Source organism: Rhinatrema bivittatum, chromosome 3 (genome assembly GCF_901001135.1).
Source record: "Rhinatrema bivittatum chromosome 3, aRhiBiv1.1, whole genome shotgun sequence".
In the NCBI taxonomy this organism is placed as follows: domain Eukaryota; kingdom Metazoa; phylum Chordata; class Amphibia; order Gymnophiona; family Rhinatrematidae; genus Rhinatrema; species Rhinatrema bivittatum.
Genome location: NC_042617.1, coordinates 207275 through 232728, shown reverse-complemented (window position 1 = coordinate 232728; position 25454 = coordinate 207275). Strand labels below are relative to the sequence as shown.

The 25454-nt window shown below is 51.1% G+C and overlaps 1 protein-coding gene across 2 annotated transcripts in view; it reads right to left on the bottom strand.

Moving 5' to 3' along the window:
• Positions 1-225: 225 nt before the first annotated feature.
• RPL7L1 (ribosomal protein L7 like 1) overlaps positions 226-25454 on the bottom strand; it is a 97841-nt gene continuing 72612 nt past the window's right edge. For both annotated transcript variants that reach the window (XM_029592776.1, XM_029592777.1), the window contains exon 7: positions 226-853. The gene's annotated coding sequence lies outside the window, so the exon portion shown is untranslated. The remainder of the gene's footprint in view (positions 854-25454) is intronic.

The window sequence follows — 25454 nt, the reverse complement described above, 5'->3', positions numbered from 1 at the left end:
GAATATGCATGAGATCTACATATACAGTATGATAAATTTGCACATACTATGCAATGCCTTATGCATGTTTGTACACAAATTTATCTCATGGATATTCTGAAAATCCAACAGGGGAGGGGGGGGGGGGTCATTAGGACAGATATGTGACTTCTGACCATTGCAAGCTACAAAAAAAACAAATTTAGAAATGAAGCAAATGCACCCACTATTAGTAAGAACCAGAAACACACCTGAAAAACTTTTTATTGAGAAAGTGAAAAGCTGGGGGAAGAGGAGGTGGCATGGCAGAGAAGCAGGGGCCTGCTATCCATGAAGAAGTATAGTCAGCAATCAAGTCCTAACCCATGGGGTTAAATGGATTAAGCTATCCTCTGGAGGACCAAGCACCCAACAGAGCACTATGGTACCTGTGCTACAGGCTGTCTGTGGTTGGAGATTGGATATTGGCTATTGGCTATTGGCTTACTCCAGCATTAAGTGAACATGTTCCCAAAGGAGTTCTATTCACCCCATTGTCTTTCAAGTCTAAAATATATTCACAAGATACAGTAGAGAGCTATTGTATGTAAAAATTTGATACATATTCATTATAATTATTCTAAAAAAGCTAACTGGTTGTGGGCTCAATAAATCAGGGTTGGGAACCACTGTTCAGATCAATATTACAGAAAATGTATTCACTCATGGACACAGGGCATTGCCTGCCTCTGCAGTAATCAGCCTCAGCGAGCAGTTCTTGTAATAACTGGTGATGAAGATATGATCCCCGAGGATGGCAATAATAAATGAAGCGCCTATCTGGAGCAGCATCGATCAGTCACAATCCAGGCTTGTACAATCCTTCACCCAACATCTACAGAACAGGGAAAAGAAACATCTCACTACGGAGCCTACATACTAAAAGTTTTAAAATCAAATACATTTCCTTTGAAAATTAATATGCATGTATGTATTTTCATCTTGAACATTATCCCACCAAAGCTATTTGCCCACAATTACACCAAATTCATAGAAAGGTTTTTTTTCCAGGAAATTTTACCCACATACATTTAAAAATGCAAAATACAAAACTTGACCTAGAGGGTGCCTCTATTTAGTACAGGGAAACACACACACCCACACCTACGTTTTCCTGCATATTAGGGGGCCAATTTTAGAATGTGCTTTACCTATAGTGATGGCCTAGTTTTAAAATGCCTTTGAAAATTGTCCCGTCGCTCTCCAAGGGTTAAATGCTTAGCACACATGGTCACAGGACTTTGGTTTCCTTAATTTTCTCTGCCTCCAACATTCTGCCTTCACTCATCTCTGAGCTATTCACCTCTAGGTTTTCTTATTTTTGCAAAACATCCCACAGCTTAGTCTGCAAAAACAAAATGCAGCTAACGCACTGGCTATCATTTTCCCCCTTAACTCCAGGCTCACAACCCCTTATAATAAACTGTCAAGTCAATGGCTATCATAGCTTTGCCCAGCTGGTATTCAGGTATTAGGTTATGATTTCCCTATTCCATCCTATAATGCCTTCCAGCTGAAAGGAAAATTGGTTCTTACCTGCTAATTTTCATTCCTATAATACCACAGATCATTCCAGACCAGTGGGTTATGCACTCCCACCAGCAGATGGAGGCAGAGAACAAAACCTTGAGGTACTGCTATATTCAAGTGTGGCACCTGCAGCTCCTCAGGATTGATTAATACCCAAACCAAGATGCAATAGTCAAACTTAGAAAAACATTCCCATAAGGGCAAACAAGAAAAAACATAAGACACAAGAGTTGGATTCCCCTGAACCTGGAACCCCAGATCCAGACCGTAGCAATTAATGAACAAGGATTATTCCTTATATTCTTCTTATATACAGCAGCTAATCACCAGGCAAATCAGTCATCCGGCAGTATTACCAAGGTGGGCCTCTGGCCTGATCTGTGGTATTACAGGAACGAAAATTAGCAGGTAAGACCCAGTTTTCCTTTCCTGAATATACCCAGATCAGTCCAGACCAGTGGGATTTACCAAAGCTACACTACACTGGGCGAGAACCCGAAAGACCCGTTCTCAGAATGCTATCCCCAAAAAACATGTCCTCCGGTGCCCATACATCCAGACGGTAATGTCTTGTAAAGGTATGCATAGAGGACCAGACCACAGCCCTACATATTTCTTCAGGCAATACCAGCTGACACTCTGCCCAGGAAGCTGCCTGCGCTCTAGTAGAATGTGCTTTTAAACCTGCCGGAATAGGCAGACCATTGCCAATGTAGGCCGAAGAGATGGCTTCCTTCAACCAGCGAGCCAAAGAGGCCTTGGACAAGTTCTCACCTTTTTCGGACCCCTAAACAATACAAAAAGATGGTCCGAGTTTCAAAAGGAATTCGTGACCTCTAAATAACAGATCACTACCCGGCACACATCCAACAGGTGCAGTTCTCTACCAGACGAGTCCCGAGTCCAATTGGGAAACCTGGGCAACTCCACGGATTGATTTACATGGAAGGTAGATACCACTTTGGGTAAGAAGGAAGGAACCGTACGCAAAGACACCTTATCTGCCGAAATGCGCAGGAAAGGATCCCGATAGGAGAGAGCCTGCAGTTTGGAAATAGATCTAGCAGAGCAAATGGCCGCTAAGAAAACTGTTTTCAAAGTAAGGTCCTTGAGAGAGACCCGATGCAATGGCTCAAAGGGTGGAGCGTAGAGCGTCCGTAAAACCAGGTTAAGGTTCCAGTCTGGACACAACTTACAAACTGGAGGATGAAGATGCTTTACCTCTTTTAGGAAACTAACATCATCAGGATGGCTGGCCAGGGGCTTGCCCCCTACCCAGCCCCTGAGGCATTCCAGAGCCAAAACCTGAACCCGGAGGGAACTGTAGGCCAGGCCCTTAGACAAACCCTGTTGCAGAAAGGCTAGAATGTGGGGAATGGTCATTGAAAGGGGCACCACGGCGTGCTGATCACACCATCCATCAAACACTTTCCACACGCAAATGTACACCATGGAAGTAGAGGGACGTTTAGCCTGGAGGAGGGTGGAAATCACCAGTTCAGAATAGTCCTTCATGTGGAGCCGCCGCCTTTCAAAAGCCAGGCTGCGAGAGAGAAGCGATTCTCCCGATCCGAAAAGATGGGTCCTTGATGGAGGAGATCCGAGAGGTGTGCCAGGCGCAACGGACCAACCGCTGCTAGCTGAACGAGGTCTGCAAACCAAGGAGGTCCTAGCCACTCTGGAGCCACCAGGACCACTGAACCTGGGTGTTGCTCTATACGTCGAAGAACACGACCAATGAGGGGCCAAGGGGGAAAAACAGAGCAGAATCCCGGTCGGCCACTTGCACACGAGCGCGTCCAGGCCGACCGACCCAACTTCCTTTTTGCGACTGAAGAACCGTACAGTCTGCGAGTTGGACCGCGTCGCCATGAGATCCAGCTGGGGAAACCCACCCCCCCATCTGGCACAGATGTGGTTCAAGGCCTCCTGGGAAAGTTCCCACTCCCAGGGATCCAGCTGATGATGGCTGAGGAAGTCTACTTGCACGTTGTTCACTCTTGACACATGAGAGGCCACGATTCCCTCCAGATGAATTTTGGCCCAAGCAAAGAGAAGATGTTTCCCGAGCCACGGCCGGACTCTTGGTGCCACACTGTTGGTTGAGATACGCCACCGTGGTGGCGTTGTCTGAGAAGACGCAAACCATTTATCCTTGTACCTGAGGCAGAAACGTCACCAATGCCCTTCGAACGGCCCTCATCTCGAGGCGATTGATGGACCAGGATCGTTCCTGTATGGACCATGTGCCCTGGGCTGCATGACCCAGGCACACCGCTCCCCAACCTTGGAAACGTGCGTCCGTCGACACGACCACCCAATCCGGGACTTCGAGGGGCATGCCCTTCTGCAAATTGGTCCCTGATAACCACCATTCCAGGCTGGCCCTGGCCTGCTGTGACAACGGTAATGGCAGTTGGTTCTGTTCCGACACCGGGTTCCACCGAGACAGTAGTGCCCTCTGTAATGGCCACATGTGAGCAAAGGCACATGGCACCAACTCCAACATCAACGCCATGGAGCCCAGAAGCTGCAGATAGTCCCACGCTCTGGATAACGGAAGATGCAGAATATGAAGAACTTGTTGCTACAACTTGCGCATCCTGTCCATCGTGAGGAACACCCTGCCATCCCGAGTGTCGAAGCGAGCTCCCAGATATTCTAGGGACTGTGATGGGATCAGATGACTTTTTGCTCCATTGATCACCCATCCCAGCAACTGGAGCAACTGAGTTATCCGGCATATCATTTGCAAGCAATCCTCCTCCGACTTTGCACGAATGAGCCAGTCATCGAGGTAAGGTTGGACTAACACTCCCTTCCATCCAGAGAGCCACCGCTTTGACCACCATCACACCTTGGTAAAGTATCGTGGAGCCGTCACCAAGCTGAAAGGGAGAGCCTGGAACTGAAAATGCTGTCCCAGAATCTTGAAACGCAGGAACTGCTGATGGTTGCTCCGAATCGGGATATGGAGGTAGACCTCTGAGGTCCAAGGAGGCGAGGAATTCCCCTTTGCGGACGGCTGCGATGACCGTTCTGAGGGTCTCCATCTGGAAGCGGGGGACCCTCAAGCTGACATTCACCTGCTGAAGATCCAGGATAGGACGGAAGGTGCCCTCTTTCTTCAGGACCACGAAATGAATGGAGTACCACCCTCTTCCCTGCTCGTCCAGTGGAATAGGAACAATCGCTTCCAGACCTAGCAATCTTTGAATCATCTCTACTGCCACCCGCTTGTTGCAGGAAATGCAGTCGACTCCAGAAAGGTCTCCTTGAGGGGGTGAGAAAATTCTAAGGCGTAGTCTACTCTTATGACCTCCAGAACCCACTGGTCAGAGGTGATTTTGGCACACTCCTCGAAAAACTGACAGTCTGCCCCTGACCGCCACATATGAGGAGTGAACGGGCCTGACATCACTGGGCAGGCTTTCCGGCTCCCGCTCCCTGGCTGGAGTCGCCTCTTGTTGGCCTTTAAGATCCACGAAAGGACTGCTGTCAAGCTGTTGACTGCCTGGAGCTGGAGAAGGAGGGGCCGTCCCTCCCAGACCTGAAATGTCACGTATCTCGATAACGGGTCCGTGGAGCGAAGGACTATTTGAATGGCTTCCTATCCTCAGGTAGCTTGTTCCCCTTGGTGTCACCCAGGGACTTCATAAGCGGGTCCAGATCCTCCCCAAAGAAGTTGTCCCCAAAAGGGAAGGTACACAACTGCGATTTGGAGGATGCAGCCGCCGCCCAATTTTGGAGCCACAGCAAATGTCTGGCCGCCACCGAAGAGACCATGCTCCGGGCCGAGGTACGCACCAGATCGTACAAGGCATCTGCCACATAAGCAATACCCCAGAGGAAGCTGGATCCTGCGGTTTCTGAATCCAACACAGACAAGCACGCTGCATCATGCTAGCACAAACCACTGCTTGAAGGCTCAATGAGGAGACCTCAAAGAGGCGCTTAAGGTGAAGTTCCAGCTTGCGGTCCTGGATATTCCTCAGAGCCGCAGCACCCGCCAGTAGAATGGTAGTCTTCCTAGTGACCGCAACACCGCCGCATCCACCTTTGGAGTCTTCAAGCTCTCCAAATGCTCTTCAAGAACCGGGTACAGTTTAATCACAGCCCGGCCGAACTTGAGGCCTGCTTCCGGAGAGTCCCATTTCTGACTGATAAGCTTCTGATTTTTTTCAGTATAGGAAAGGCGCTGGGTGGACCCTGGAGCCTGTCCAGGACCGGGTTAACTCCTTCATTATCGGACTCTTCCTGAGACAACTTCAGATCTAATTCCTCTAGCACCAGAGGAATAAGGGGGCGCAACTCTTCCTTTGTAAAGAGGCGAGCCACCCATGGATCGTCCCCTTCCATCCCGGGCTCCCCTCGGAGTCTGGTCATCCCCACCGGTATTCAGATTTGAAGAGAGGGTCCCGTCTGGGTCCACACTGGCATCCTCCTGGGGGGGGGGGGGGGGGGGGTGTTTCTTCTCCCTGCAGGTCATCTGAGCTGTCAAGGTCCCCACGGACCACGGATGCTGGAGGCCCCCGAGAGTCAGAGCAGGACTTGGGGCTCCCCAGCCCTGCCCTGTGACTTGCACTTAGCAGACTTCATGGCCAAGACAACCTCGTGCATGAGAAGCACGAATTCAGGCGGGAAGTCACCCAGGCCAGCCTTGTTGCCACTGGAGTTCGAATCAGTGTCCCTGGAATCTTCCTGACCCAGCTATCGCACCCGTGGGGGACAGTGGGGGGGGGGGGGTGTCCTTCTGGTACTCTTTCCTGACTGAGGTAGTGGAGGCCGCCAGAGACCTGCTCCTGGAGCAAGCCCCAAAGCTGACCTCTGTGTGGCCTTTTAGGGCTTCAGCCCCTTCGAGGAGGACCCCCCCCCCCCCCCGCAGCACAAGAAGTGCATAGGGAGAGGGAATCCAGGTAGGCTGACCATGTGCCACAGGCTTTACTAGCTTCCACCAGAGGTTTTTCAGCCATTTTTTGTTTTCCACGAATCCCCAGGGACCTTCCCGGGTCGGGCCAGAAGCACGATCCCCCAAAATGGCATGCGTGCCAAAAATAGCCCAGGCACTCCAAGCAGTTGCATGAGAAGGCAGCTGGCAGAGAAGGAAGCCTGAAAGAAAAAACAATATGGCCACCGTGGTTAAAATTAGCTCGGCACCGCCAAGCAATTGCGAGTAGCGTGGCCCTGACTCCCCACGGGGGTAGGGCAGGCCCTGCGGCCCTGAACCAGATGCCTGATCCCTCCTCTGGAGCCCTCAGAAGCTTGAGGGGCTGCCAGGCTCAGCTCTGCCGAGCAGACTGAGGCCCTCGGCAGAGCTGCTGACAACAAGCAGGGAAAAAATCTTTTTTTTTTTTAAATAAAACAGCCAACTATAAAAACAACAAATTTTCCCCAAAGGGGCTACTTCCCTGGGTCAGCAGACACTCCAAGGGAGGCTTCAGGACCGCTGAGGGAGCCAGTTCCCTGGCTATCGGTGGACCTGGGGTATCCAACCCCCCAGTTGCCCGGGCTCTACCCGAGGGATGGCCCCAAACGGAACCTGGCACCTCGGGGAGCAAACAACTCCAGAATTCAGCTCAGAGCTGCAGGTATGCACCACCATCTGCTGGAGACAGAGAAATACTGAGGAGCTGCAGGTGGCACACTTGGTATATAGCAGTGCCTTGAAGCTTTGTTCTCTGCCGCCATCTGCTGGTGGGAGTGCATAACCCACTGTCTGGACTGATCTGGGTATGTTCAGGAACAATCAATTATACATGGCTAACCAAGGCCGTTATGACTAGGATCAATGGAAACATTTAAAAGGTGGAAAAAAGTTGAATCCCACTTAAAAAAAAAATTAATTTCCTTTTTGTTAGTTGATAGAGTCCCAGATGTTCCTAGAAATGCACCCATAGACCAAATATATACAATACTGGGATTGTTAATCAGTCCAAGACAAGCAGCACTAACAAACTGAGTTTATTAACAAAACGTAGGAGCAATGAATGGAAAAAGATTTAATTTGCCAACAGGAACAGGAAAAATGTTGAGATTACTACCTGATAATCTCCTTTTCCTTAGTGTACTGTAGACAGATGGACTCAGAACAAATGGGATAGTATCCGCGTGCTAGCAGTTGGAGACGGATCTGACGTCAGCACAGGAAGCGTAGCAACTTAGTAATCTTCCTTGCAAAAGCTGTTATGGATATGTGTACTGACGCTCAGTGAAAAGTGAAACAGGATTCCCCTGACCGATTGATAGTAGCTGGAGACCGCCAGCATTCCCAACCGGAAGGCGTTAACATCTGGTAGAGTGTACACTCTTATGTAAACAAATGACATGGCTTACCTTGAATCGGTGAAACCCATGTACACAGGCAGCTGGGCGGGATGCTGAGTCCATCTGTCTACACTAAGGAAAAGGAGATTATCAGGTAGTAATCTCAACATTTCCTGGCGTGTAGCCAGATGGACTCAGAACAAATGGGATGTACAAAAGCTTTACTCCCAGCCTGGGCGGGAGGCTGCCTGAGGACCATGTAGGACCGCCCTCGCAAATGCTGAGTCCTCCCTGGCCTGGACATCCAGACGGTAGAACCTGGAGAAAGTATGGAGGGAGGACCACGTCGCCGCTTTACAGATTTCTGCAGGCGACAGCATCCTGGATTCCGCCCAGGATGCCGCTTGTGCTCTGGTAGAATGAGCCTTGACTTGTAGAGGCGGAGACTTCCCGGCCTCCACGTAAGCTGCTCTGATAACTTCTTTAATCCTGCGGGCGATGGTGGGCCGCGAGGCCGCTTCCCCTTGCTTCCTCCCGCTGTGCAGGACGAACAGATGGTCCGTCTTTCTTAGTTCTTGTGTCACTTCCAGATATCTGGGCAGCAATCTGCCAATGTCGAGATGGCGCAATAAACGCCCTTCTTCAGATTTCTTCAAACCCGCCGTGGTAGGCAAGGATATGGTTTGGTTAAGATGAAACTGTGAAACCACTTTAGGTAGAAAGGAGCGAACCGTACGAAGATGGATAGCCTCAGGAGTGATTCTGAGAAAGGGATCACGGCAGGACAGTGCTTGTAGCTCAGAGATGCGGCGTGCCGAACATACCGCCAGTAGGAACACCATCTTCAAGGTTAGAGAATGGAGAGATAGTCCCCGAAGGGGTCTGAAGGTGGATCCCGCAAGGAAATCCAAAACAAGATTGAGGTTCCATAAGGGCACAGGCCACTTTAGTGGCGGACGAATATGCTTGACTCCCTGCAGGAAGCGAGAAACATCTGGGTGCTTGGCGTTGGTCTTGCCATCCCTCCTGGGACCATAGCAAGACAGCGCAGCCACCTGAACTTTGATGGAGCTGAGGGAGAGACCCTTCTGAAGTCCATCCTGCAGGAAATCCAACACAATAGGGATTGTGGTCGCATGTGGATTGGTGCCGTGAGTGTCGCACCATGCTTCAAATTCTCTCCAGATCCTTACGTAGGTGAGGGACGTGGAAAACTTACGAGCTCGGAGGAGTGTATCTATCACGGGCTCCGAGTAACCTCTTTTCTTCAGTCTAGCCCTCTCAATGGCCAGACCGTAAGAGAGAATTGAGCTGGATCCTAGTGGAGGATGGGACGTTGACGTAGAAGGTCCCGGAGAGGAGGCAGGGGAAGAGGCTCCCCTGCCAGTAGTCTTCTCATGTCTGCGTACCAGGGTCTTCTTGGCCAGTCTGGTGCCACTAGAAGAACTAGGCCCCGGTGTTTCTGAATCTTGTGGATGATGGCACCCAGCAGAGGCCACGGAGGAAAGGCGTATAGCAGAGTCCCTGGAGGCCATGGCTGGACCAGGGCATCGATTCCGTGCGAGAACGGGTCGCGCTTGCGGCTGAAATATCTGGGTACTTGAGCATTGGACTTGTCCGCCAGTAAATCCGTGTCCGGAATCCCCCAGTGATCCACAATCATCTGGAAGGCTGTGGGTGACAGCTGCCACTCTCCCGGATTTAGGCTTTCTCTGCTGAGGAAGTCTGCTGTGGTATTGTCCTTCCCGGCAATGTGGACGGCGGAGATGTCCTGCAGATTCGCCTCTGCCCAAGCCATCAGTGGGGCGATCTCCAGAGATACTTGTCGGCTTCTGGTTCCGCCCTGTCGGTTGATGTATGCCACCGTGGTGGCGTTGTCGGACATCACTCTGACTGCTCTGTTCTTCAGTCTGTGCGCAAACTGAAGGCATGCCAATCGGACTGCCCGGGCCTCTAGACGGTTGATGTTCCACGCTGACTCTTCTCCGTTCCACCGCCCTTGTGCGGTGAGTTCTTCGCAGTGTGCCCCCCAGCCGCTCAGGCTGGCATCTGTGGTGAGCAAGATCCACGTGGGTGAGGACATCTTCGACCCCCTGCTCATGTGGTTGGACTGCAACCACCACCGCAACTGGGTCCTCACTCTGGCTGGCAGATGAAGGCGCGTGGAATAGTTCCGTAGACGGGGGCTCCAGCGAGAGAGCAGGGAGTGTTGTAGAGGTCTCATATGGGCCCTCGCCCAAGGCACCACTTCCAGGGTGGATGCCATGAGACCAAGAACCTGCAGATAATACCAGGCTATGGGCCGACTGGCTCCCATCAAATACTGGATACGCTGCCGAAGTTTCAACTGTCTCTTGGTAGTGAGACTGACTGTGTCTGCCCGGGTGTCGAACTGTACTCCCAGGTATTCCAGAGACTGGGAAGGCTGTAGGCAGCTCTTGCTGAGGTTGATTACCCAGCCCAAGCTTTCCAGAAGGGCGATCACTCTGTCGGTTGTCCGAAGGCTCTCCTCTCGAGATTTCGCCCTGATCAGCCAGTCGTCTAGATAGGGATGGACCAAAATTCCTTCCCGCCTGAGTGCCGCTGCTACCACTACGACCACCTTGATGAATGTCCGTGGTGACGTGGCCAACACGAAGGGCAGAGCCCGAAACTGGAAGTGGCGTCCTAGAACCTTGAAGCGTAGGTAGCGCTGATGATCCGGATGGCTCAGTATATGCAGGTATGCCTCTGACAGGTCTAATGCCGTGAGGAATTCTCCTGGCTGTACTGCGGCCTTGATGGAGCGCAGAGTCTCCATGCGAAACCTCGGGACCCTTAAGTATCGATTGACCGACTTGAGGTCCAGAACTGGCCGAAAGGTGCCCCCTTTCTTGGGTTCCATGAAATAAATGGAATAGCGGCCAGAATTCACTTCCCAGGCAGGTACTGGGATGATGGCTTTCAAGGACAGGAGCCTCGCCAGGGTAGCTTCCAATGCTGCCTTCTTGTGTATGGGACATGAGGATTCCACAAACTTGTCCGGAGGGAGGTAATGAAAGTCCAGATAATATCCCTCCCGGATAATGGCGAGGACCCACTGGTCCGACGTAATCGACCCATCTGGGGTAGAAGAGGGTTAACCTGCCCCCTATGGCTCCGTCCCCCAGATGAATCGGCGGATTCTCATTGGGAGGCGCGGCCGGGACCCAAGCCCGGGCCCGCTCCCCTCTTGCGCTGCTTGGTCCGAAAGGACTGATTCCTGGCTGGAGGACGTGGTGCCTGGTAGCGACCCCTGTAAGGAACAAAGCGCTGGGAACTCCTGCCCCTGGAGGGCCTTGGAAAGGCGCGCTGGCCCCTTCTGAACCGATCTTCCGGCAGTCTGGGCACTGGAGAGGCACCCCATGTACTGGCCAGTTTATCAAGGTCGCTGCCAAATAGGAAGGAGCCCTTGAAGGGCAATCTGGTGAGGCGTGTCTTGGAAGGTGCATCAGCTGACCATCTCCGGATCCAGAGCTGCCTCCTGGCAGCTACGGAGGATGAAATCCCCTTAGCTGTTGTCCGGACCAGGTCTGATGCAGCATCCGTGAGGAACGAAAGAGCGGACTCCATGTCTGCCGCTGGAGCGTTGTTTCTAACCTGTGACAAACAGGTACGCATCACCACCGTGCAAGCAGGTTGCGATCCGCAAAGATAGAGCTGCCACCTCAAAGGTCTGTTTCAGAATGGCGTCCAGTCGCCGGTCATGAGGCTCCCTGAGGGCCGTCCCCCCTTCAACTGGAATGGTAGTGTGCTTGACCACAGCGCTAATCAAGGCATCCACCTGAGGGCACGCCAGCAGGTCCTGGATAGCCGGTGCCAATGGGTACATGCTCGTCAGAGCCCGACCCCCTTTGAAGGAAGCCACTGGTGCCGCCCATTCTAAATCTATCAGTTGTTGTGCTGCTTGTAAGAATGGAAAATGGCGGGCTGTAGGACGAAGACCTTCCAGCAGGGGGTTCTGCGCAGAGGGTACTGAAGCGCTGGGACCTGTAATATCCAATTCCGCCAGACACTGAGACACCAGGTCAGAGAGATCCTCTTTAGGGAAGAACCGCCTCATGGTTCTATATGGCTCAATTCTTGGGGGAAGGTCCCCCTCGTCCGGGAGTTCGGACTCGTCCTGTGAGACCTCCTGGTCTGATTGATCCGGACTGTCCAGCGGCGGGAGGTCCTGCTCGCGATAAGGGCGTGAGGGGCCAGGAACAGGATCCGCAGGAGCCGCCACTGCAGCAGCAGCCGCCGCAGTCGCAGTCACCGCAGGAACCACAGGAACAACAGGAACCGCAGGGCCTGGACGGGAAGCCGTTTGCATCTGTACGAAGGCATGAATCCCCTTAAAGAGATCCACCCAGGAAATTGAAGCAGCCTCTAATCGCCGGGGCACAAGATCCCCCGGGATTCCTGATTGGTCGAGACTGCCCCCTAACTCCGGGGTAGCCCCTGGGGAACTGTCAACAAATCGTGGCTGAGACCGGTCCTGGCCTGAAGGTCCCACGGCCTCCTCACATTGGGCACATAGGGAGTCTGGCTCTTCACTGCGCGTGGCTCTAAGCTGGCATGCAGAGCAGAGGCCAAGGGCTTTAATGCCTGAGGCAGGCGGCGCCGCCGCTGAAGAAGCTGCTGCGTTCTGATCCATCGAAAAATATGCGCTGAATGCTTAATACAACAGGCGCGCAATAATAATAATATGCGGCAGCAATAGGCGCGCAATAATAATAATAGGCGGCAGCAATAGGCGCTCAACACAATAGGCGCTTAGGAATAATAAGAAGCAGCAGCAATATGCGCAATATGTTCTTAGCAATAGGCGGCCAAGAAAACAGCCCAATTGTATGCAATATGCACTCAGCAATATGCAGTTAGCAATACAAGCACTATGGCTTTCAATAGGCTCTCAGCAATATGCGGTTAGCAATACACGCTCAATGACATTCAATAGGCTCTCAGCAATATGCGGTCAGCAATACACGCTCAATGGCATTCAATAGGCTCTCAGCAATAAGCGGTTAGTAATACACGCTCAGTAGCAGATGCTCACAGAAATAAGGCAATATACGCACAAGGAGGAATAGAGCCGCGCCTATCACGGGCGCTCAATACCTGAACAAGGCCCCAAAATGGCGTCCTCCACGGCGTGCCACGCCGCCGATCCTCTGTTCCTCGGAGACCAGAAATAAGAGATGTACGCCTTACCTGATCTACAGCGCTTCCCGGCTGGAACCCGGCGGTCTCCGGCTGCGGGGGGAGGGGGCAAGTACCTACACCGCCGCGTTTGAGGATATGCACCTGCTGCCTCGTCCACGCCGGGACCGAGGCGCCTCGTAAGCCTCACCCGGGGGCTGTGTCCCTGCCGCGCTTCGGCCGGACCGAGGACTTAACCTCCGGGGGGGGGGGGGGGGGGGATCACGGAAATCACCCCGGGCAGCTCAACTGGGGGAGTGACCTTCGGGTATCACCACAGGAGCGCGGGGCTCGATATTTTTGCAGAAAGTAGAAAGTAGAATCTAGAATTATAAGAAAAGAGAAAATTAAAGTAGTCTTGGAAAGCACGCTCAACTAGCGTGCAGGCACTCCAAACTGCTTTGGAGACGGAAATTACTAAGTTGCTACGCTTCCTGTGGGGATATATATACCCCGTGCTGACGTCAGATCCGTCTCCAACTGCTAGCACGCGGATACTATCCCATTTGTTCTGAGTCCATCTGGCTCACGCCAGGAAATAAGGGTTAAACAGCAATAATTAGTAAAACACTTGCCGCTATACTTATCCTAGTGCCTGAGAAGTATAGGAAAATATAGTGTCCACATGAGCTGCACAGGGCCCCAGCACAAAGATCTGCTCCTTCTGTATTCCCAACCAAGACTAGAGAGTTCTAGGTCCTTCACATCTAGTTCTTTATCTGAAAAGCCAATCCAAGGACAGAATACTAGCATCAGCTCTCTGATCTATCTCTGGCTTTCTGACTAGTAACAGTTTTCTAGCCGATGGCACTGCAGGATGTTAGTCTTACAGCTTCCTCAGGGATGCTGGAATATGTATGCTGTTGAAGCCTCATTCTGAGACAAGCTAGCATCCCTAGCCTATGTTTGAAGTACAGTGCAAGAGTCAAACACCATTTGCAGGCCAGCTCAGAGGAAATGAACTCTCTGGGGAAAACAGTTATAGGGCAAAATAAGAAATCACAAAACATGCAAAACCTGTTTTGCCACAAACAATTTCAAGATTACTCCACAAACATGGTCTGTATGGAAGGATGGCAAGAAGGAAGCCACGGCTGAAGAAAAGCCATATGATGTGTTGCATAATATTTGCAAAGAATCACTTAAGGGACACTGCACTTATGTGGGAGCAGGTTTTGTGGTCTGATGAGACCAAAGTGAAACTTTTCAGTTGCAATACTAAAGAGATGTGTGGCATAAGAACGTGCCATACTGGGTCAGACCAAGGGTCCATCAAGCCCAGCATCCTGTTTCCAACAGTGGCCAATCCAGGCCATAAGAACCTGGCAAGTACCCAAAAACTAAGTCTATTCCATGTTACCGTTGCTAGTAATAGCAGTGGCTATTTTCTAAGTGAACTTAATTAATAGCAGGTAATGGACTTCTCCTCCAAGAAGTTATCCAATCCTTTTTTAAACAAAGCTATACTAACTGCACTAACCACATCCTCTGGCAACAAATTCCAGAGTTTAATTGTGCGTTGAGTGAAAAAGAACTTTCTCAGATTAGTTTTAAATGTGCCCCATGCTAACTTCATGGAGTGCCCCCTAGTCTTTCTATTATCCGAAAGAGTAAATAACCGATTCACATCTACCTGTTCTAGACCTCTCATGATTTTAAACACATCTTATCAGATCCCCCCTCAGTCGTCTCTTCTCCAAGCTGAAAAGTCCTAACCTCTTTACTCTTTCCTCATAGGGGAGCTGTTCCATTCCCCTTATTTTGGTAGCCCTTCTCTGTACCTTCTCCATCACAATTATATCTTTTTTGAGATGTGGTGAGAGACAAAAAGTTGCTTTATTGTTGGATGATATTGCTCGGTTGGAAGCTCAACATAAACCGGACTGTAAGAGAGCTACCTATTAGAAACTGGAACGGGCCAGACAAGAGTTTTGCTCTTTTGAAACAGCTAAATTTGAGCAGGCTCTGAAGTTTACCAGGGCAAATTAATATGAACATGGTGACAGGGCGGAGACTTTGTTAGCCAGAGCGGTGGGCAAGAGAAGTCACATATCATGGTCTTACATAGCCCAGAGGGCTCGTTGGCATCAGACCCATGTAAGCTTGAGCTTTTAATGGTGAATTTCTTCTCTGATCTATATTTGGATTCTGGAAGGCATGATGTAGGTGTCATCCAGACCTTTTTTTTAAGAAGGTATAGACCTTCCTGCGTTGGTCCCGGGCACTTCCAGCAGGGAAGTGCCCGGGACCAACACAGGTTTCCATGTGGATTTTTACAAGAAATGCCTGGAGAATATTGTCCTCTTTTTGGAGTCTTTATACAATAATGTTGGTCTGATGGACTCTTCTCTAGGGGGTCTGGGTGAGGCTACTATCTCCCTTCTTAATAAACCAGGTAAGGATCCAACTAATTGTGGATCCTACCTTCCAATTTCACTGTTGAATTATGATTTAAAGGTACTTACTAAGATTCTGCAACTTCGTCTGGACAGTCTCAACCCTTTCTTGGTTCATCCTGACCAGATGGGGTTTATCAAGGGGCATGTATCCACTGCTAATACTAGACGTTTATTCAATATTATTCATCTCTCACAGAAACCGGGGAAGACTGGAGTTCTCTTTAGATGCGGAAAAGGCATTCGATCATATTTCCTGGCCTTTTCTTTTCTGTTTTGAGAAGAGTGGGTTTCCCCGGAGAGATTTGTGCGGTGGGTGAGTGCTATGTATGAAGCTCCTAAAGCTAGGCTCTTGCTAGACGGGGTATTGTCTCCTTTTTTTTCTGTACATCGTGGAACTAGGCAAGGGTGCCTCCTCTCTCTGCTTCTTTTTGACCTAGCTGTTGAGCTCCTGGCCACTCTGATTAGACAACAGTGGGACATTATGGGTTTCAGGATGGGTATGCACGAACATAACATATCTCTACGCGGACGATGTTCTGGTCTTTTTGTCCAATCCGCGAGAATTGGGCCCTGTGCTGCTGGACGTGCTCTGGCGGTTTGGGTCTCTCTCTGGGTATAAAATTAACTAAGATAAGTAGGAAATTTTTCCTATTGGACCGTGAAACATTGTCCTGGATTGCAGGATGAATTTCAGAATGGTGCAAGAAGGGTTTACTTATCTGGGCATTTATATTCCAAGGGACCTCTGGCAACTCTAACTATGAAAAATTGCTAGCTGAAGTATGCTGGAACTTGCAGAAATGGGTAGACTTACCAATCTCATGGGCGGGACGTATAAATTTACTAAAAATGAGCATTTTACCCTGATTCTTATACTGCTTCCAACATGCTCCCTGTGATATCCCCATTAGGGTTTTCGACAATCTACATAGTCTATTCTCAACATTTATTTGGAGGTATAAAAGACCACGAATTAAGAACATGCCATACTGGGTCAGACCAAGGGTCCATCAAGCCCAGCATCCTGTTTCCAAAAGTGGCCAATCCAGGCCATAAGAACCTGGTAAGTACCCAAAAACTAAGTCTATTCCATGCTACTGTTGCTAGTAATAGCAGTGGATATTTTCTAAGTCAACTTAATTAATAGCTTAATTAAGCTTAGTCAGTTGTGGCTTCCTAAGAAACAAGGCAGGATGGTGCTTCCCAATCTGAGGATATACTATTGGGCTGCCCATTTACTGCTGCTCAAGGTATGGTTTTGGCATATTGGTGTGGTCTGGTGGTCCCTGAAACAGTCCCAATCTGATGAGATGGACCTCACACTCTGCTCTGCTTTGTGCCCCTGGATTCCCCGATTTGCTGGAGAGTAATTAGGAATAGTCCTTTGCTCGCTCATACGCTGCAGGTTTGGGGACAAGTTAGGGGTTATTTGGGCTTGTCTAGAGAGGTGGTCTCTATAATGGGCCCTATTTATGGTAATACTATGGTTTCGGGCCTTACTTTTCCTCCTGGGTTGAAAGAATGGAGTGAGTGTGGCTTGGTTAGCTTAGCACAGCTCTAGGAAGATGGGAAGTCTCTAACTTTCGAATCCCAGAGTTCAGATTATGACCTCCCCGCTCACATGCATGTTAATTGCAACACAAAATGCCCTATCTCCTCTTCCAGAGCTGAATGGGATGCAGAGTTATTTTTCTGACCCTGACGCCTTTGCTAAGGGCACAACGTTGTGTTTATTGGGGGGTGCTCCAAGGGAAATTTGGTACTGGCACTGATTCAGGTGAAACTCAGAGAGTCTACCTTTGGCAAGAAGGAAGGGACAGTGCGAAGCTGCAACGCTCCTGGAGTCAACCAGAGGAATGGCTCACGACATGAAAGCGCCTGTAGTTCAGAGATGCAACAAGCCAAGCATATCGCCACCAAGAACAGAGTCTTCAGCGTTAACAGGCATAGAGACAGAGTGCACAGCGACCGAAAGGAAGGTCCTGATAAGCAGTCCAATACTAGATTGAGGATCCATAGGGGGACTGGCCATTATGGGTGGTCGGAGGAGTTTAACTCCTTTTAGGAAATGGCCCAAGTCTGGATATGTCGACAAGCAGTCTCCATTCACATCGCCTCTGAAACAGGAGGGCGCTGCCACCTTGACCTCCAAGGAGCTGAGGGACAGTCCTTTGTTCAGGCCGTCCTGTAAGAATTCCAGAATCATGGGGATCTTGATCGACCGAGGAGAGAGCCCGTGTTCCTCGCTCCAGGTCTCAAATATTCTCCAGATCCACATGTACGCCAAGGATGTCGAGAACTTCCACATGCGGAGCAAGGTGGCAATTATTATCGCAGAATATCCATGCTTCATCAGGCGAGCCCTTTCAAGGGCCAGACCGTAAGACAAAACAGAGTCGGGTCCTCATGAAGGATCAGACCTTGCTGGAGAAGGTCCCTGTGCGGAGGGAGGAATAGGGGGTTCTCCACCAGAAGAGCATCCGGGCCAATCTGGGGCCACCAGAAGGACTAATCCTTTATGGACAAATCGCTCGATCTTGCAAATGATCTTGCCTAGCAGAGGCCATAGAGGGAAGGCATATATAGTAAGTCCTCCTCTGGCCAGGTCTGGACCTTTTCTGCGACTGAAGAATCGGGGATACTTCGTGTTGTGGGATGTGGCCAGTAGGTTGATGAATGAGCGGCCCCAGCGATATACCAAGAGCTGGAAGGCTCTGGTTGACAACGCTCATTCTCCTGGATCCAGACTCTCCCTGCTGGGAAGGTATGCTTTGACATTGTCTTTTCTCGTGATGTGGAAGGCAGAGATCCCTTTTAGATTGAACTCTGCCCAATCCATAGGTGGATCTATTTACCAAGACTTGGTGGCTTTTGGTTCCTCTCTGGTGGTTGATATAGGCTACTGTTGTGCATTGTCTGACATTACGCGGACCGCCTGGCCCTGGAGTCTGTCTGAATTGTAGGCACGCTAATCTGACAGCTCGGGCTTCCTGGGAGTTTATGTTCCAGCATGCCTCTTCCTTGGTCCATCACCCCTGGGTTGTCAATTCCTGACAGTGAGCTCCCCACCCTCAGAGGCTCACGTCTATTGTGAGGACTAGCCAGTTTGGTGGGGACAGGCTTACATCCTTGCTTAGGTGAACTTCCTATAGCCACCACTGGAGCCAAGAACATACTTCCATCAGTAGGTGGATGCAAATAGAGTAGTCTTGTGACAGTGGATTCCAACGTGACAGCAGGGAGAGTTGGAATGGCGGCACGTGTGCCCTCACCCATGGCACTGCCTCTAGGATGCATGCCATCAGGCAGAGGATCTGGAGACAGATGCACAGCCTAGGGCGCACTGTGTGGTCAACCGGTGCACTTGGCCCATCAGCTTCCTTATTCTCGAGGGGGGGGAGGAAGATTCTGTCCTGCTTAGTGTCAAACTGGACTCCCAGATACTCTAAGGACTAGGGTTGGTCCGGACAGGGCCAGGAGAGACAGACAGCACCTGTACGAAGCCTTGAAAAAATTCCATCCAAGAAAAGGCTGCCAGGTCTGAGACTAGCCCTGGAGGAACTGGTGTAGGTGCAGCTGAATCGCCCTCTCCCAAGGTAGACTCAGCTCCGGGATGCTACCGGATAAGACTGTGGCTGATCCATCTTCTGATTGGGAGGAGCTTGGCTTCCAAAGGTTCTGGGATGCCAACCCTCCCTGGTTTTCCTCACAATGCTGACACAGGTAGGACTCCAAATCAGACTGTGTAGTCCTAATATGGCAGGCAGCAAAGAATGTCGCTTGTACTTCTTTGCTATTGGAGCCATAATAAATGGTAACTGTGTGCTCAGCCAGCTAGCACCTGACATAGAGCATGCACAGATCCTGTCCTGATGCACACAAGTAGAAGCACACGTATGCGTGCAGCTATGCGAAACGATAAGCGCATAGCATGTGCAGAGCTGCACAAAACCGCACGCAAGATGGCACCGCCACAGTCTGCCATGTGGGGTGCCCACCGAGCCTGCAGCAGGGTCTAGCCCTTCAGGGGGTTACTCAACCCTGCTTGGAAGCCCCCTTTCCCTTGCCCCAATGTGATAGGAAACGTAAGTCTTACCAAAGCCCTTCCATGACTGAATCAGGAGGAATCCTCTTCTCTCTTTACTTACCTGGGCTCAGCGCTTACCGGCTGAGCATAGAGACTGTCTCTGGCTGCGGGGGAAGAGGGCTTTGGCTGTCACTGGCGCGCTCGGCTTCCTGCACCCGCTGCTTTTCAGATGCTTCAGCAGCAAAGTCCATGCCAGGAACTGGCTACAGGACCAAGGCACACCTCCGAGGGATCTCTGAAATCACCTGAGGAATTCTTGACTGGGGGAGAGACCTTTAGGTATCATCGCAGGAAAGTGGGGCTCAATCTTTCTCCCCTTCTAACGAGTACTGCAATCCCGGTAGGGAAAAGCACATGCACATCTGCTAGGAGATGGAGAGATACTCAAGGGCTGAGGTCACTGCAGGTGTATATCTAAGGTAATGTCAATGTTGAAACCTGACTCCATCTCCATCTGCTAGCAGGGGAGCATATAACCCAATGGCCCTGAGTCCATCTGGATACACGCTAGGAAATGCACTTTACCCCCTATTGCCTCAGGTACAAACTTAGAAGTTAACTTTAAAACAAGCACACGTGTACCCACATACACAGCTATATGGACATGTGCACACATGCTCATGTATTTTATATTGTGCTTGCAGTTGTTTGCAGTCAATATAAAATACACATAATTAACCCAACATATAAGTAGTGATTAACACTTATCCACCTATTTTACTTAGCCGGATTAGCAGCTAATTTTCAGACTTATTCAGCTAAGTGGCAGCCACTTACCCAGAGAAGTCAAAATGTATCTGGACAAGTGGCACAAATCTGCTCTATGTATGTAGATGTACTCCTAATTTTAATCATTTACACAAAAAGATTTAACTCACGTAATTTTATCATCAATTTTCAGCTTTCACATGCTTATTTCCTCAAATTTTATAATATGCGCACAAATAGCAAATTACCAGCTTTACCAATTAGTCCACCGGTTGGGGGAACACCCTCTCAGCCTGAAGTCCTCTCACCCAGTATTTTTTGCACTTTTAAGATGCGCTTACAACAGATATTGAGCAGGTAAAAGGCGGACACGCATCACTTTGGCAGCTTTTAAAAAGGAAAATTAGTTCTTACCTGTTAATTTTCGTTCCTGTAGTACCACGGATCAGTCCAGACTGTGGTTGAGCCTCCTTTCCAGCAGGTGGAGACAGACTAAAACTGAAAGGATATCCTATATGAGGACAGAGCCTATCCTGTAACCCTTCAGTATAACCATTGTCAAAGCAGAAAATAACAAAACCAGAACAGGATCAAGTAGGTAACCAAAAAGCTCAATGGGGCAACTGTAGAATAATGTAAGAAACATGGTACGACTTACAGCTCTTGCATACACTTGCTATTCAAAACGACCAAGGCTTCCGGTGTAATCGCTCAGTATTCTTGCACAAAAATGAAGTATTAGCATCTGCGAATCTGCAAGAAACAAGCTTCGAGAGGACAGAAATAAAGACAGACAGGGAAGGGCGTCTGGACTGATCCGTGGTACTACAGGAACGAAAATTAACAGGTAAGAACTAATTTTCCTTTCCCTGTACGTACCCGGATCAGTCCAGACTGTGGGATGTACCAAAGCTTCCCTAAACTGGGTGGGACCGAGACAGTCCCGCTCGAAGCACTTGCCGCCCAAAAGAACCAAAAACCGGAGCTTGCACATCCAGACGGTAGTGTCGAGCAAAAGTATGCAGAGACGTCCATATGGCAGCCCTGCAAATCTCCTGCGGAGAGACCGATTGACTCTCCGCCCAGGAAGTAGCTTGAGAGCGCAATGAATGAGCCTTAAGGCCCTCGGGAACCGCCCGACCTTGGCAAAGATAGGCCGAGGAGATCGCTTCCTTCAACCACCGCGCAATAGTGGTCTTAGAAGCTGACTTATCCCGATTGGGCCCACTCCAAAGGATAAAAGATGATCTGAGACCCGAAAGTCATTGGTGACCTGGAGATAGCGAAGTAGAACTCGTTTGACATCTAGCTTACGGAGATCGCCCCCAGCCGTACCCGCAATCTCCTCTGGGGAAAACGCAGGGAGTTCCAGTGACTGGTTGACATGGAAGTTAGAAACAACCTTTGGTAAGAAGGAAGGGACAGTCTTGAGGGATACCCCGGAATCGGAAAAATGCAAAAAGGGTTCCCGACAGGACAACGCTTGGATCTCGGAGATCCGGACAGCGGAGGAGATAGAGACAAGGAAGACAGTCTTGATCGTAAGATCCTTTAACGTAGCGTGACGGAGAGGTTTGAATGGAGCCGCATAGAAGGCCCAGAGGACCAGGTTAAGACTCCACGATGGGTAAGTGGACGTAGGTGCTTGACGCCCTTCAAGAACCGAATCACATCTGGGTGTCCCGCTAAGGAATGGCCTTCTACCCGACCCAGGAGAGAGAGTCGAGAGCTGATATTTGTATGCGCAGAGAACTAAAAGAAAGCCCCTTGGAAAGCCCTGTCTGGAGAAAAGAAAGGACCAACGAGACCGGGGTGGAGCGCGCTGAGATACCCGACTCCGCACAAACAGATTCAAAAAACCTTCCAGATACGCACGTAAGCAAGAGAAGTCAACTGCTTTTGGGCCCGCAGCAAGGTGATGACCTCTTCCTTGTAGCCCTTACGCCTCAGGCGTCGCCGTTCAAAAACCATGCCGCTAGACAGAAGCGATCGGCCTGGTCGAAAAATATGGGCCCCCGCCAGAGAAGCCGAGGAAGGTGGCCTAGCCGCAGAGGTCCGTCCGTCGCCAGGTTGACAAGATCCACTAAACACGGTCTGCGCGGCCACTCGGGTGCTACCAGAACCACGGGTCCCCGATGGAGTTCTATTCTTCTGAGAACTTTCCCCACCAGGGGCCACGGGGGGAGGGGGAAACACGTACAGAAGAATGTCCGCCGGCCAGGGGAGAGCTAGAATATCCATGCCCTCCGAGCCATGCTCCCTCCAGCGGCTGAAGAACCAATTTGCCTTGGCATTGCGGAGGGTCGCCATGAGGTCCAGGTGGGGGGGACCTCACCTGTCGATCAGATTCATGGCCGCGGCCGAGAGTTCCCACTCCCCCGGAATGAGCGACTGACGACTGAGAAAATCGGCCTGAACATTCTCCTTGCCCACGATGTGGGAGGCCGCCGGGCACTGCAGATGTCGCTCGGCCCAGGCGAAGAGACGACTGGTTTCTAGGGCCACCAGCGGACTTGCAGGTGCCCCCTTGACGATTGATGAAAGCCACGGTGGTGGAGTTGTCGGACAGAACCCTCACCGCTTTGCCACGGATGAGGGGGAGAAACTCCTGAAGGGCCAAGAGCACAGCTCGAGTCTCCAATCGATTGATGTGCCAGAGAGACTGAGCTGTCGACCAGATCCCCTGGGTGGTCTGGGAAAGACAGACCGCACCCCAGCCCGAGAGACTAGCGTCCGTGGTTACTATCGTCCACTGTGGGGCTTGGAGAGGCATTCCCCTGTAGGAGATGAGGAAGGGAAAGCCACCACTGCAAGTCGGCAACTGTAGAGTCCAAGAACGGGAGGACTATGTGAAACTGTTCCAACACCGGCTGCCAACGGGATAGCAAAGCTTTCTGTAACGGTCGCATATGAGCAAAAGCCCAGGGGACTAGGTCGATAGTGGATGCCATGGATCCCAGGACCTGTAGGTACTCCCAGGCCGTCGGAAGAGGTAGCGAGATCAGATTCTGAATCTGGTCGATCAGCTTGAGAACCCTCACACGCGGCAAGAAGACCTAGCCCACCCGGTGTCGAAGTGGGCTCCCAGGAACTCTAACTCCTGGAAGGGCTGAAGGTTGCTCTTGGAGAAATTCACTATCCACCCGAGAGATGCGAGGAGAGCCAACACTCGATCCACCGCCTGCCGACAAAAAGCCTCTGACTTGGCCCGCACGAGCCAGTCATCCAGGTAGGGGTGAACAAGAATTCCTTCCCTGTGGAGAGCCGTTGCCACGACCACCATGACCTTGGTGAAGGTGAGAGGGGCAGACGCGAGGCCGAAGGGAAGCACCTGAAACTGGAAATCCCGATTGACGACATGGAAGCGAAGATACTTCTGGTAATCGCGGTGAATCGGAATATGGAAATACGCCTCTGTCAGGTCGAGCAAGGCGAGGAACTCTCCGGGGCAAACCGCCGCGATAACTGCTCGCAGGGTTTCCAAATGGAACGCGGGATCTTGAGGGCCCGGTAGACTCTTTTGAGGTCTAAGATCGGACGAAAAGACCCGTCCTTCTTGAGGACAACGAAGTAAATAGAATACTGGCCTGCGCCAAGCTCCTTCTCCGGAACCGGGACCACCGCACCCAAACTCAGGAGCCTGGTGAGGGTTTGCTCCACCACTTCCCGCTTGGATAGTCTTTCAGGGCCGTTGATCCCTCCCCCACAGGGATGGTGGTATGTTTGGTGACCGCACAGATGGAGGAGTCCACAGAGGGATTTTTTTAAATTTCCAAACACTCCTCCGGGAGGGGATAGAGCTTATCCATGGCCCGCGCCACCCGGAGGCCCGCTTTGGGAGCCTCCCATTCCCGCAGGAGCAACAGCTTGTGCATGGGATGAAAAGGGAAGGCGGTAGCCGGAGCCCTGAATCCCGCCAAGACCGGGTCCATATCTTTAGGCAAAGAGGCCGTAAGGGTGTCCGTGGGGGGCCCCTCCAACCCCAATTCCTGGAGGACAAAAGGGATGAGGGGTTTCAGCTCCTCCCTGCGAAACATCCGTAGGACCCTGGGGTCATCCCCCTCCAGGGAAGGAAGGATTCGCTCTGCATCAAGGGAGGCGTCAGGATCCGGGAGTACCGGGTCCACGTGGGGTGGGGGGGGGCACCCTTGGACCACCCGCATCCGAATAGGCCCCGGGGGCTCCGCAGCCGGGCCAACAGTCAATGGCGCAGGGAATTTTTGCCGGGGAGAGGGGGTGGACCTTCCTCCTCCTCCTGCAGGCTGGCTAAATAGGATTTATGCAGGAGGAGGACAAATTCCGTTGAAAAATGGGCCCTAGATTTCCCGGGTGGGGGAGGGGGAGGGGGGTCAGGGAATTCACCCTGGGGGCCCGCGGGGCTCAAATCGGGGGGAGACTGAGAAAAAAAAAAAATCGGGCCCCCAGCCCCAGGCAGCTCCGATAACAGAGCCGCTGAAAACTCGGCCTGGCCAAGATGTGGGGACTCGATCCCCGGACTAAATTTGCCTGCCCTGCCGAGGAGGGACCTTCCCCACCCAGCAAGCAAGCAGAACAGAGGCCCTCTCGTGAAAATCGCAACGAGGGCTGACCACAGGAGAGGCAGGCTGCCTGCCTCTGCATAAAGAGAGCTGCTCTGAAGAAAAGAACTGCAGGAAAAAAAGTCTGATTGGCAGCTTGCAGGCCCGGAGTGAAGCAGAGGGGAATCCTGCTGACGCCTGCCTTGCTGGCTGCCGGTTGAAGCCCTCTGAAGACCAAAATGGGTCTACTGCTGTAAGGTAAGTTAAAAAGCACTTTGAATACTTTTAACTGGTTTTGTTTTTTATACAGACTGAGCACAGCAGTGGGGAACTAAGCCCCTTCGGCAGCCAGAGGAGGGAGAGACGAGACCTGGACCACCAGACTCGGTCCCCACACCTGGAAGCGGCTACGGACTCAGGCTATGCAGTGCACAAGGGGCAAAGCCCCCCTGAGTCCGGCAAGAGCCAGGAGACGGAGCAGTCTCCTGCACCAAAGAAAAACTACAACTCCCCATCAGAGGTTTTTTTTTTTTTTACAGGAAGAAGATCACACGAGATCCCTAAGGAATAAGTACTTGCTTGATCCATGAAGAAAAGAAAAGGCTGACTAGCCTACAGCAGGAGACGGAAGGGTGAGCTGCTGCACCTGCTGGAGACAGACAAATACTGGAGGGTTACAGGATAGGCTCTGTCCTCATATAGGATATCCTTTCAGTTTTAGTCTGTCTC